Below are 12646 nucleotides of genomic sequence, written 5' to 3'. Positions count from 1 at the left end.
AACTTTGCCTATTCAAGGTTCATCAGCAGAGTTTGTACCGGTAATTTAACGAAATACAGTTGGGCCTCGAAACTACAGTTTAAAGGAAAACTTTAGGATTGTACATTACAGATTATCCTCTCAATTTTACCTCTGGTGGAATTGAAAAAAGTCTGTAACATATATATATGTAAACATCAGTTACTAAATTGTTTACATTACAGGTATAGCGGTCTACAATAAGTAATTATTAAATATAACAAAAAAACGAAGCTTATATGATACATTTTTATTGTCTAAATTTTCGTTAAATTCCTCGCAGATGGAATATTATTTGCAGTGATCAAAACGCTTATGCTCTAGCAATAACGACATTTTTAACTCAATTGGCAAACCTCTTATTCATCTGGTATGTCAAATAGATTAGGATATTTTCCAATAAGTTCTTCCCTCATCAGATCTGGACTCACAGTGTAACTTATTCACTACACTTGAACAATCAGATTCACAGCTACATTTAAAAAAATCAGGCATGTTTCATGGCTACATCATTTTATTTTATATTTCCAAGTTAGCCTCTCCATGTTGGCTCTCATGGTCTCAGGTCAAGTTGCATACTTGGCCCAGCAACCTAGACCTCGAAAATAATGGCAGACGGCTTCTAGTTTTCTAATCTAAGACACCCAATCCTTTCCAGAATGACTCATTTTTTAAATCCACAACATGGTGCCAAGCTGGCTTGTGTGGCAGGTGTTTATTATCTGTATAACGATTTACAGTGGCGGGGCCGAGGGGGGGCTTGGGAGAATTGAGCCCCCAGAAAGAGCCAAGCCCCCCTCATCCCCTCCAATATTGTACACATTTTAGTACATTTTATTCAGACTGTCCAGTTCTTATATATATGATGTATGAAATGGCAGATAACATGTATTCATAAAATATGGAAAACATAATCATCGTTGTTGCTTAACAATAACATCAAAGAGACATAGATCTGTAGAGCTCAACGTCTTCATTAAGACGGAAGTATGTGTCATGCGTCCCGTAGCAACGTACTGAATGCACTGAAAATCATGCGCTGTATTGCCGCTCCCTGTGTAATGCCATTCTGTCTTGAGCGTTGACGAAGATTAGACAACCACGTTGATTTCAAGTTACAACAGATCATCAGGGATTTAACTTGATAAACCAAAGGTTTCACAGGTATTTATCCATTAATTTCATTTATCTTTTATTGAAAAGTAAAACATAGCATGCATGTATAAGTGTGTTGCATATAGGTCAAAACTATGAAGCATTTAGCAGGTGTTGTGTCCTCTGTGAGATCATTTTGCATTGTGTACTGATGATTGTGGCATACACTTAAAATTGTGACTTACAATCCAATTGATATTATACTTATGATTAGATAATAGCCTTACATGTTAACTGACCAAATAATATTTCTAAACAATTCTAGAATGAATTTTGAAATTGTCATTGGGCTATTTAGAAGTGCCTAATTTAATGTAATGTAGTAGTTACATTATTGTAACAGGTGCTTGTCACACTTATGATAATGAGAAAAATATCACAATCACTGTTTGGCCTGTATGAATAATGTCAACTTATGAAGAAACCAGCCTTTCTGTGAAGGTCAACTGCAATTTAGACATTTTGTTTTGGTGCTACTATGACCATTCAAAGCCACGGGTTTGCTTTGTTCGAGCGCGCGATTCCCGCCTCAAACGCAAGATCATACACAAGAAGAGGCAGCGTGTAGATGGTCCTACAAATACATGTGGTGCAAATGAGTAGGACAGTGATGGTGAAAATACGGACACGACTAGTGCGGGACTCCAGCCGCAAGAGGGCACCATTCACACCCAGGGTGAAAAACTACCACCAGGACCCAAGGACCTGGACCAGCTTCCTACCTGTCCAGACTTGAAGAGATACTCGGCCACAGAATACAGTTACCAGTCAAGGTCATACAATAAGAATTGGCGTGATCAGCACTCATGGTTGGAGTACTCTGTGACCCAAGATGCTGCATTCTGCTTCGCATGTCATCTTTTCAATCACACACACTTCAGTAAAACTGAGAAGTCCTTCACCCCATGAAGGCTTCCGGAACCGGAAGAAGGCGACCACATCACTGAAGTCCCATGATAACTCTGCAGGACACAAGTTTGCCATGCAAGTTTGGGCAGAGTTTAAATGCAGAAAACAAAGGGTGCAAGAATCCGACATGCTCTCGATGCAAGCCTTGCTGAAACTGTGGAGGAAAACCGACATTACATAAAAGCCATGATAGATGCACTGCTCTACACAGCCTGCCAGAATGAAGCCCACAGAGGTCACAGGGAAGATAGTCAGTCAGATAACAGGGGCAATTTCCTGGAACTTCTTGACATGATTTCCAGGTGTGATGAAATCGTAAAGAAGAAACTGAGTGGTCCTGGCAATGCCAAGTACACGCACCATGATATCCAAAACGAACTGCTTGACATCCTAGCTGGAATGATTAAGAAGAATATCAGCAAAGAGGTCATGGAAGCTGAGAATTTTGCTCTAATGGTGGGTGAAACAAAGGATGTGAGCAAACAAAAACAGCTGTCCATTGTGGTAAGGTACCTCCACCAACAGAGCCTTTACAAGTTCCTGGACTTCACAGCTGCTGAGGGTCTGGATGCAGATTCATTCTCAAGGAAATCATGGAGACTCTGGCTAAATGTGGTATTGACCATAATGCCTGCATTGGCCAGTGCTATGACGGAGCTGCAGTCATGTCAGGGCACATAAGTGGCGTACAGGAAAGGTTCACGAGAGAGGTGTCTCAGGCTGTGTATGTCCACTGCTATGCACACAGGCTCAACCTTGTGCTAGGTGATTGTGTGCACAACGTCCAGGCTGCAGCAGAGTTCTTTGTGACAATTCAGAAGCTGTGCAAATTCTTCTCTACATCAGTTGTGCATGAAGAATTTCTGAAGGTACAGAACGAGCTTAAACCCGTAAACCAGCACACAGAGTTAAAGCGACTGTCAGATACAAGATGGGCCTGCCAACATGCTGCTTGTCTGGCTGTGAAAAGAACCCTCCCTGCCATTGTGACAACTCTAAAGTGTCTTGTGGAGGGGGACAATGTCCACAGAGCCACTGAATCAAAGGGCCTGTGCATCCTTCTAGATCAGCAGTTCGTAACCAGTCTAGTGGCCATAGAATAACTACTGCTGATGACAAAACAGCTATCAGACTACCTTCAGTCACCTGACCAGCAGCTGGCCTTTGAAGAAGACCTAGTACAATCTGTCATCTCTGATATCTCAGAAATGAGAACTGAAGCAGCATGGAAAAACTTGGAAGAATCTGCTGAAGATATATGTAAGAAAGTCGGAATACACACTGAGACGGTGCGTCAAGGTGGACAGCGATCTGCCCCCAGACACCTGGATGAATTCATAATCACATCTGGTACTGGCCAAAGAGATGAACCAACACTAGATGCCAGGAGATACATCTTCTATGCTATCATAGACAGAATGCCCAACGAACTGAATAGAAGATTTTCCTCTGATGCCTGCAGTGTTCTAATGGATGCAACTGCGTTGAACACCAAACACTACACATTTCTGGACAAGCAAGCACTCTTAGGAATGGCAGCAAGCTATGGTGTGGCAGAGGATGACCTCGCAGTGGAGGTCCACCAGTTGAACCGGCTAATTACCAGGAAGAAAGACAAGGGGCAGGAAGAATCCACACCATTGGAGCTTGCAACCATGCTGGAGCCATACAAGGATGCCTTCATGGATCTCCAAAAACTTGTATGCATCGCTGTGTCCCTACCTGTCACTTCAGCTGCCTGTGAGAGAAGTTTCACATGTCTAAAGCCTCTCAAGACATATTTGCGCAACAGCAGTGGTAACAACCGCACCAGCAACCTTACTGTTATATCAGTAAACTCCAGGAGGGCAAAACAACTCGATATTGATACTGTTATAGACACATTTTTGTCAATCACCAGAACAGGCGCATTGTTTTGAAGTAATATTGACTAGAAACACAACATGATGAAAGATAGCTAGCCTGATAGTGACCTTACTTTTCTTCAGAGTGTATTAACGTCACATGGGATAATTCGTTTCTGCTATGTAAACTATGTCTTCATGTTATATTTCTTTTGATTTGTAGCTTTACTCTCAATGGTATATTAAATGTTCAATCTAAGCTAATCTTGATTTTTTTTATTATTATGTATTACCTTGGGTGGAATTTAGGTGAGCTTCCTCTTTTACATATACGCATATTTTCATAAACAGATTATTTCTAATTTGTAATAATGAATTATTAATCAGAGTATGAGTTTCCAATGAAAACTGCATTGAAAACATAGTTCAAAATAGCACATCTTTCTGAAATGTACCTTGGTATTTACATTATTATAATTTACCATCTATACTTCATAATGATGACATTTTGGGAAGCCCCTCCACAGTTTATCTCAGACCCCCAACGAAAATATCCTGGCGCCGCCATTGCAAATCAAAGTTCTACAAAACGCTTGTTCATGTGAGGTATCTTGAACCTTCAAGACCTTTCAAGACTATGAACCTTCATAGTCGAAAAAGTAGCCAAACTATTTATTATATTTATTGTAGTCATTAAATTAAACAAGAAGAAATTAAAATAATACAAGTTTGATCTCTTTTTTTTTTTTGCTTTATGTTATGGATGACCATTGCCTATTATGACTATTGACTCATAAATTTGATGTAAACAAATACATTAATGTATATATCAAATTCATCACTATTATAGCTGAATCATTTTCATTCCGAAAATAAATATATTTTCAGAAAATAAAATTTGGTGTCATAATTCTTGCTTAATTAAGGTGATATTCTCTTATTATCACTTGTGCTTTCAAGTGATACCTATCCATGATTTTTTCTTTACGGAAAGAAGAGGTAGTTAAATAGATACATATTGATAGAGAAATTGTGTCATAAGCGGTTTGAATATCCTTAGTTAAGTATTCAATAACATCGTTAGTAATCTGTTCTCAGTAAAACTATAGAATACTAGCTGGAGTACCCGTCCGTTGGATGATTGGAATCAAAACTCGTTTCTAACATAGATGAGGAAATTGTGCTTTTATTTTGTGCAGTGTATCAGTGTATTTCAGTACAATTTCTATCATATTCCTATTATTTCTAGTTCTAATTGGAGGTGAACTACAAATTCAGGAAGTAAAAGTAAAGGGTTTAATGTGATGTACTAATTGTAGGGATGTGATCACTATCTCTAATAATATTAGAAGAACTGACCTTATTTGCCTTCCAGCTACAAGTAATATATAATTACAGTGCACTGAAACGCTATAAGAGTTCGTTAGGGTGGAGTGATACCTAACTAAATACCGCCTCGAAACCCACGCATTTTACACACAAAAAAGTCGAGGGTAGGGAAAAATAAGAACTAGCCTGTGTCAAGTTTTGTAGTAGCTAATGTGACCCCTAACAAGCTACTTCCTTGGTGATTTCTGCTTTGACAGTTTCGTTATCTCTTCACTAATCATTCCAGTAGTAAGTATTTTAGGGTATGAATGTTACATTTAAATTTGAACTCTTAAACTTTATCGTATAAGTGATGTAGGCTGTTTTGTCTAAAAGGATTGCAAACGAATCTGTGGAAAGTAATTGTTGAAATTAAAAAAAAAAACTTTTATATTTGATATCGTTTAAATGACAACTAAAATTATCATGTCTTAAAGTACACGAATCATAAAAAAAAATTACAATTATTCACTTACAATGGCAACTGAAGTTATCACCATGGTGGCGTTTGTGTGTGTATTTATGTTTTCTTGCAGCAAAGCCATATCTGGTTATCAGCTGTGTTCACCGAGGGGAATCGAACCCCTCATTTTAGCTTTGTAAATCCGTAGACTTACCGTTGTCTCGGCGGGAAACCTTACAGTGACAACTGAAATCATCATGTCCTAAAGTACGTGAATGGTAATAAACATAATACAGTTTACAATTATCCACTTACTCGTTAAGTTAAACGTTTCCGCTCGCATCCAGTCGCTGAGGTCGTGTTTTGTATATTAAAACTGAACTTACGGTCTTGGCACTGATATAAACGTTCCTGCGTTTATGATTGCTGCTGAGAAGATAGCAAATTTTACTTCTGTCCAGATTATGAGTTGGAATTGCCATTAACTTCCAAACAAAGGAAGATACCTACATAAATCAAAACTAAAAGCAAACTTGATAATTAATATTTTCGTAATCTTATTTGGTCTTAGCTAAAATAACAAAAAGTTTTGAAATATTCTGTTCATATTTCTAGCTTACTTAAAGGGCTTATATATATTTCAACATATTGGAGACTATAAATCTTTGTAACATAATCAAAAGCCATTTTGTTTTTAATGTACTTTTTCGAAGCATCGATACAACATAAAACTTAGGAAACAAAACATGTTGCGAAACATTAAATATGAGTGCTAATTAATGTCTTGCTCACACCCTAAAACTATGCACGTGGTTGTCAAGTTTAAAACTTTACAAAGTTTTCGAGACAAAGAGGGAGGATATTATAACACTATGATAAATATTTTAACAAAACAAATGGTTATCATTTCGATTATCTCACTTATAATGCAAAATTAGCTAATCCGTGGTATTTATAACACATATAAGCCAGCCCAATTAATCGCCCAGCGGTATGTACATGTACTTAGAACTCTAGAAACTGGGTTTCGTACCCGTGGTGAGAATAGCATAGACAGCACACTGTGCATCTTTGTGCTTAATTAAAACAAACAAACAATATATAAGCTGACACTTTTGTGTCATTATCCACATTTTCTAAACATAAAAATTCAAAAATAAGCATAAAAAAAGAACAATAGAATATTAAAACAAAACAACAAACCTACATGCGAAACTAGTGGAATGTAACTATAGTTTATTATAAAATATTTTCAACACAAATATAATATAGTATCTTTTTAATGCTATAAAAAGAAAAAATATACCTTAATTTTTTATGAGTTAGTACAGAACAATCCATTAAGGGGCAGACATCCATAAGTTAATTTCTTATACATCAAAATCGAAAAAGCGTTCAACTGTAAAATAGCTGTTTTAAAATGTTCTACATAAGGCATATGAAATGATGGTGCTTTGTTTCTTGCTGCTTCCCACGGGAAGGAACATCTTCCCAGTTCTTAATATTGCCTGATATCATGCGAAGATTAACCATCATAGCAAAGAAGGGTCGCTAAAAATTAAATGATGTACTATGTAAGATGTCAGTATATATACAATTTACAGACTTTCTTTTAACAAACAACTTCACTTTTATGACATACAGGCTAATATAAACTCTAAAACTGAAGGAATTTAACAGTACCATTTAAACATTTTGTATTTACTTAATGTATTAATATAAACTAATGTTATATAGATAAAAAGGTAAAAGATATAATTTTTATGGGGTTCTTGTATGTGTAATATTTGAGCTAAATATTTGTTTCTATTGTTTTCTTACAAAAATTATTTTTTATTCAAATGTTAGAAAAAGAGAGAGAATACCAAAAGTAATTATTCGAAGATCAAGCAATGTGTTTGACGTAGAACAATTGCAGTCATTTATCTTCAGAATAAAAATTAAAGATGATCATGTATTAAATCATTAAAAAAGTACAATGAACTGGGAAGTCTTAGCCTTGACATAAGACGAGTTGTCGAAAAAGGGTTACCTTCATACTTTCTCAGCATGTTGTGTTTCATCTTGCAAGGCGTCAACATCAATGTTTCTTCTAGGAATGCTCACTCTGGGAACGTGGCTAGCATGTTGATAAACCAGAATACTGTAACAACACTGATATGTCCGTGGAAAGTGGATGATAAATTAACCCTTAAGGATAAAAAAATATTCGAATCGTGTAATATGCTCACCTAGCATCCACAGATGTACATCACAAACTTTTAGAAGTCCTAACATCACTGTGATCATACGAATAAATAAATATATATATAAAATCTTTACTGCAAATTAGATGACGATAGTTTTAGGTCTAGTACATAACAATATTTTCTAAATATCCCATAATCATTTTTGTGACACTATATGCACAGGAACAATGACGTAATCCCACGCCAATGGTAATCTCAGGTGGAAGTTGGGAGAGTTTAACCTACAGGCATTCCTAAATTTATACAACAACTACTAGAAAACACAGGTTAAAGACCTGTCAACAAAAGTCCATAAACATTATCCGCAAAACGTCTAAAATACCTAAGTGAGACAGTGGCTTTAACCAGTTGTTCACAAAATAAGGTAAGTGTTGTAAAAGGTGTTTTTTTTTGTTTGGTTTTTAAATTTTGCGCAAAGCTATACGAGGGCTATCTGTGCTGGCTGTCCCTAAGTTATCAATGTAAGACTATAGAAAAAACATCTAACATCACTACTCACCGTCAACACTTGAGCTACTCTTTTACCAACGAATAGTAGAATTGGCCATCAGATTGTAACGTTTCCACGGCTTAAAGGGTTAGCATATTTCATGTGACGGGGATTCAAACCTGCGACCCTCATATTACGAGTCGCGGGCCCTAACCACCAGGCCATGCCGGGACAAGTGGGTTTATTGTATATAAAAGTCTACAAACGCTACAAATATGAGAATGTCTAAAAGTTGTTTAACATTTTGCTAAACTAAACAGTGTATACTTCTAAGCTAAGATACGGTACATCTAGGCATCATAAAAATATGGCTTCCAACAAATATACAACAATCTATCTTGGAGAACATTATCATTAATGTGAAGGAAACCAGCACTTTTAATAAACAAATTTTGTGAGGAAGCTTACTATTGATAGAGACTTGAAAGAACTTTTGAAAGACTTTTTAGAAAAAACTTTAGAATGTAAACTGTGTAAATAATGCGATCATATAGATGTATCAAAGTAAACTTGACATAAATATGGTTTCATGTCTTCGATTGGACCAAAAACTGTGCAATTTGTGCACCATTTTATACCTCAATCAACTTTATGATGTACTTGTAAATGATCACAAATTGTTGTTCTTTTGTTTCTAATTAAGCATTAAAGCTACACAATGGGCTATTTGTGTTCTGCCCACCACAGGTATTGAAACCCGGTTTTTAGCGTTGTAAGTCAGTAGAAATATCGCTTGTCACTGAAGGACACACACTTATTAAGAACCCTTTTATACAGATATTTAAATATATAATAAAAATAGCTGTTCCAAAGCTGAACGCAATTTGTTATATGGCACGATGCATTATTATAGTGCTGACAAAAGTATGAACTTTCTTCATAGAATCATACCAATAGCTCTCTTAACTACTAACAGTGGACCTAGAACAACCAACTAAAATAGAGCTAGATCAGGTTAGTTGCCATATCTTTCTTCACCATCATATCCAAAGCGTTTCCCAAGCTACCATTAAACCCATTCCGGTCCCTCTGAAGTTAAGGTGTATGCAGGAATAAATCTTATCGCTCCACAAATAGCTTTTCATTGTCCTGAATTTATACGATTGAGGCACCGTAATATTGACAACTTGTCTATACGGTCATGATGGCCAACTTGTGGGAATTGAATGGATTTACTGACCTGCGTCTCTGAACTCTAATTATAGTTTTAAATTGTTTCGTTAAAACTAACCATTTAGTTTTAAAACGAGTTTCAGACTTTTCAAGAATAGAATAGTAATTATTTTTTTATGGCTAAGTCGATATTTCACGTGAGAACGTCTTCTAGTCTTCCATTATTTTGTATGTAGTATCTACAGAAAATCTGTACTGAATTTCGTCGTACATTAAAGACACCAATGCTGCACCACTGAACTTTTTGGAAAGTTCGCAAACTCGAATTTAAGTTCCAACTAACTGGCTATGGAAACTGCAGATCTTTATTAACCATATTAAACTGCATCTGAAACTTAAATTAACATTATACTTTGCAATCTCTGGTACTCTGTTTGATACCATAAGATGTTTATAAGTGGCTAACTCGTAATTTTATGAATGTATAGATAACTGGGTGAGATGTACAGATCTGCTTGTTTCAACCTAAAGATGCATCTTTTTTTTTTAATTAAAGTTAACTTATGATCCATGCCTAAGATATTTCTTAACGTCATTAATAATATCTATCAATTCGGCGTTAAATTAGACTTTATTGACAAAGAATAATCCAAATAAATAAATTCACAGTAAGAAAACTTCACACACTAAAATACTTCCATAACAATACCACCTTCAGGTAGCAGTTCCTACCAAGTTTTCGTCAGCATTCCTTCTTGCCTTTTCTGGCGGCGGTAATTAACCAAATTTTACAATATTCATAAGCCTTTACATATTTATTACTCAGATCTTAGTTATTAAAGAAACATAGCTGGATATGGCCTCAAGCTTCAGACTAACACGAGTTACTTCATAACTACATCTGTATTCTTCTAGTTTACAGGTCTGGCGCCATATTCATCCAGCTGTTACTTGTTGGCGAGACAAATTAGCTTCTGATATGCAATACGCCAACCGAAAACATAAAATTTTATTCTGTTTTTCCATTAATAATCGATTGTGTAACGATAACATAACATGCGCTCATTTATTTTAAGCATTTCTTGAACGTTACATACTCTTCTTTGTTAAATTTCGCGCACAGAAACTCGACAGTTATCTGGGCTAGTTATTCCTAATAACCCCGTCATCTCTTGGACCATTATTTAACAATGATAGTGAGATCAGTCGTCACATAATAACACGGCTACGGCTAAAAGGGCAAACAAGAGACGGATTTCGATCCTGCTATCCTATACATCCGATCATGACAGACCCCATAAGATAAATAAAGGTTTCACTAACAACTACTGTTATTTTCATTAATGCACTATCTCTATCCCTACGTATGTTTCAGATATTTTAGTTGTTGCACTTATTTTATTTCTTTACAGTACCAACTATTCCTAAAATTAGAGTGTGTGTATGTTGAATCAGAGGAGTAAGTGATTGACTGAAAAAACGTTCTCACACTTCAGGGCTGAGTCATGAGAGTAAAATCACACTATTCGATATGAAGAGAGTATTCCAAGAAGGGACTGTGATAGAACTATCTTTATTCCAGATTATCAATTAAGAACTGGAGACGACTATACACAGATAAACTTTATGTAGCATTGCGGAAATTCTGAAAGGAACAAACACATAGTACAAAATATTTTGCTAATGCAATTTTTAACATCCTCACTGATGTATAAGTCTTGTTAAGCTTCATTTATTGACAAGTAAACGTATTAACAATAAGTCTGCGGTAAAACACAATGAATCTTAGAAACAGGCATTTCCAAGTCAAGTTTAGCTCTTGAAAACGCTGAAGGAAAATAACTTTTTTTTTTTAATATCACGCAAAGCTACTCAAGGGGTATCTGCGCTAGCCGTCCATAAGTTAGCAGTGTAAGACTAAATGGAAAGTAGCTAGTCATCATCACCCACCGCCAACTATTGGGCTACTCTTTTACCAACGAATATGGTAAACGCTCCCACGGCTGAAAGTGCTCCCCAGTAGCACTTACACTCTAAAAACCGGGTTTCGATACCCGTGGTGGGCAGAGTACAAATAGCCCATTGTGTAGCTTTGTGTTTAATTCTAAACGAACAAACATATGTATATATAATGAAATCCTTTATTTCGCGTTACTCGTAAATTTTACAAGCTTTCTTGTTTCATAAATTTTAAGCAGAAATAAAATCAGTGTATGGAAGTATACATACATAAGTATGACGAATTAAACATTTCAACTGCAATACATTAGAGACATGGGATTTTTGTTCCTACAGCTTTTCACTATACTTCATGTAGCGGGAATACGGAGGAACTATAGTACGTTCATGAACTAGCTGTTTAGTAGAACGAAAATATTCTAAACTCGTTGACTAACATTCAGAATGTTATCTTCTTCAAATAAACGTGTGGTTAATTGCACCATACCCTATGAATAAAGTACTTCAAGAACAGGAGTTTAATAATCATAAAATATAATAACGACCACACGCAGCCATTGTATCAAAAAGCGAAAACTTTAATAAAGAAAATACAAAAAAACAAAAAACCGGTTATACGATGTTAACGTTCGTCCAATGTCGTACATTATAACCAGCTAGTCTTGTATAACAGCAAGAATATTATCTGTAACTGATTTTAATACCTAAACCTCGCAGATCCTACTTGAATATACATAAACGTACAAATGAGCGAGGCTTCCCACCACCTGATAGTGATAAGTGTGACACTCAGTTCACAAGCTGTGAATCGGGAGCTCAAATCTTGTTACTAAACATGCTCATCCCTTCAGCCGTAGAGGTGTTATATATGTGAATACTAATCCCACTTTTCGTTGGTAAACGAATAGTCCAAATGTTGACTAGTTGCCTTCCTTCTATTTGGCTTCTAAATTAGGGACGCATAGCGCAGATAACCCTCGAGTAGCTCTATAGGAAATTCAAAAATAAACAAAATACAAGTGGGCGACTTTAAAGAAATTTATTTTATAGTTATTTTAGTCATTTACGTGAGAGTTCACTAGTTTTATTTTAGCCATTTACATGAGAGTTTACTAGTTTTATTTCAGTCATTCATATG

The 12646-nt window shown here is 35.9% G+C and overlaps 2 protein-coding genes across 4 annotated transcripts in view; one reads left to right on the top strand and one right to left on the bottom strand.

The window, feature by feature from the left end:
* The window catches only part of LOC143234350 (uncharacterized), a 53887-nt gene that overhangs the window by 17077 nt on the left and 24164 nt on the right, over positions 1-12646 (bottom strand). Inside the window, exon 2 of one of the 2 annotated variants that reach the window (XM_076471641.1) lies at positions 7730-7887. The exons of the other annotated variant lie outside the window; for it this stretch is intronic. The gene's annotated coding sequence lies outside the window, so the exon portion shown is untranslated. The remainder of the gene's footprint in view (positions 1-7729; positions 7888-12646) is intronic. 2 annotated transcript variants of the gene reach the window in all.
* LOC143234349 (uncharacterized) overlaps positions 5299-12646 on the top strand; it is a 46560-nt gene continuing 39212 nt past the window's right edge. The window contains exons 1-2 of one of the 2 annotated variants that reach the window (XM_076471639.1): positions 5299-5543; positions 8109-8310. The gene's annotated coding sequence lies outside the window, so the exon portion shown is untranslated. The remainder of the gene's footprint in view (positions 5544-8108; positions 8311-12646) is intronic. The other variant, XM_076471640.1, reaches the window with a different exon arrangement.

This window comes from Tachypleus tridentatus, chromosome 12 (genome assembly GCF_004210375.1).
Source record: "Tachypleus tridentatus isolate NWPU-2018 chromosome 12, ASM421037v1, whole genome shotgun sequence".
Taxonomy (NCBI): domain Eukaryota; kingdom Metazoa; phylum Arthropoda; class Merostomata; order Xiphosura; family Limulidae; genus Tachypleus; species Tachypleus tridentatus.
This window is presented reverse-complemented; position numbering and strand designations above follow the sequence as displayed.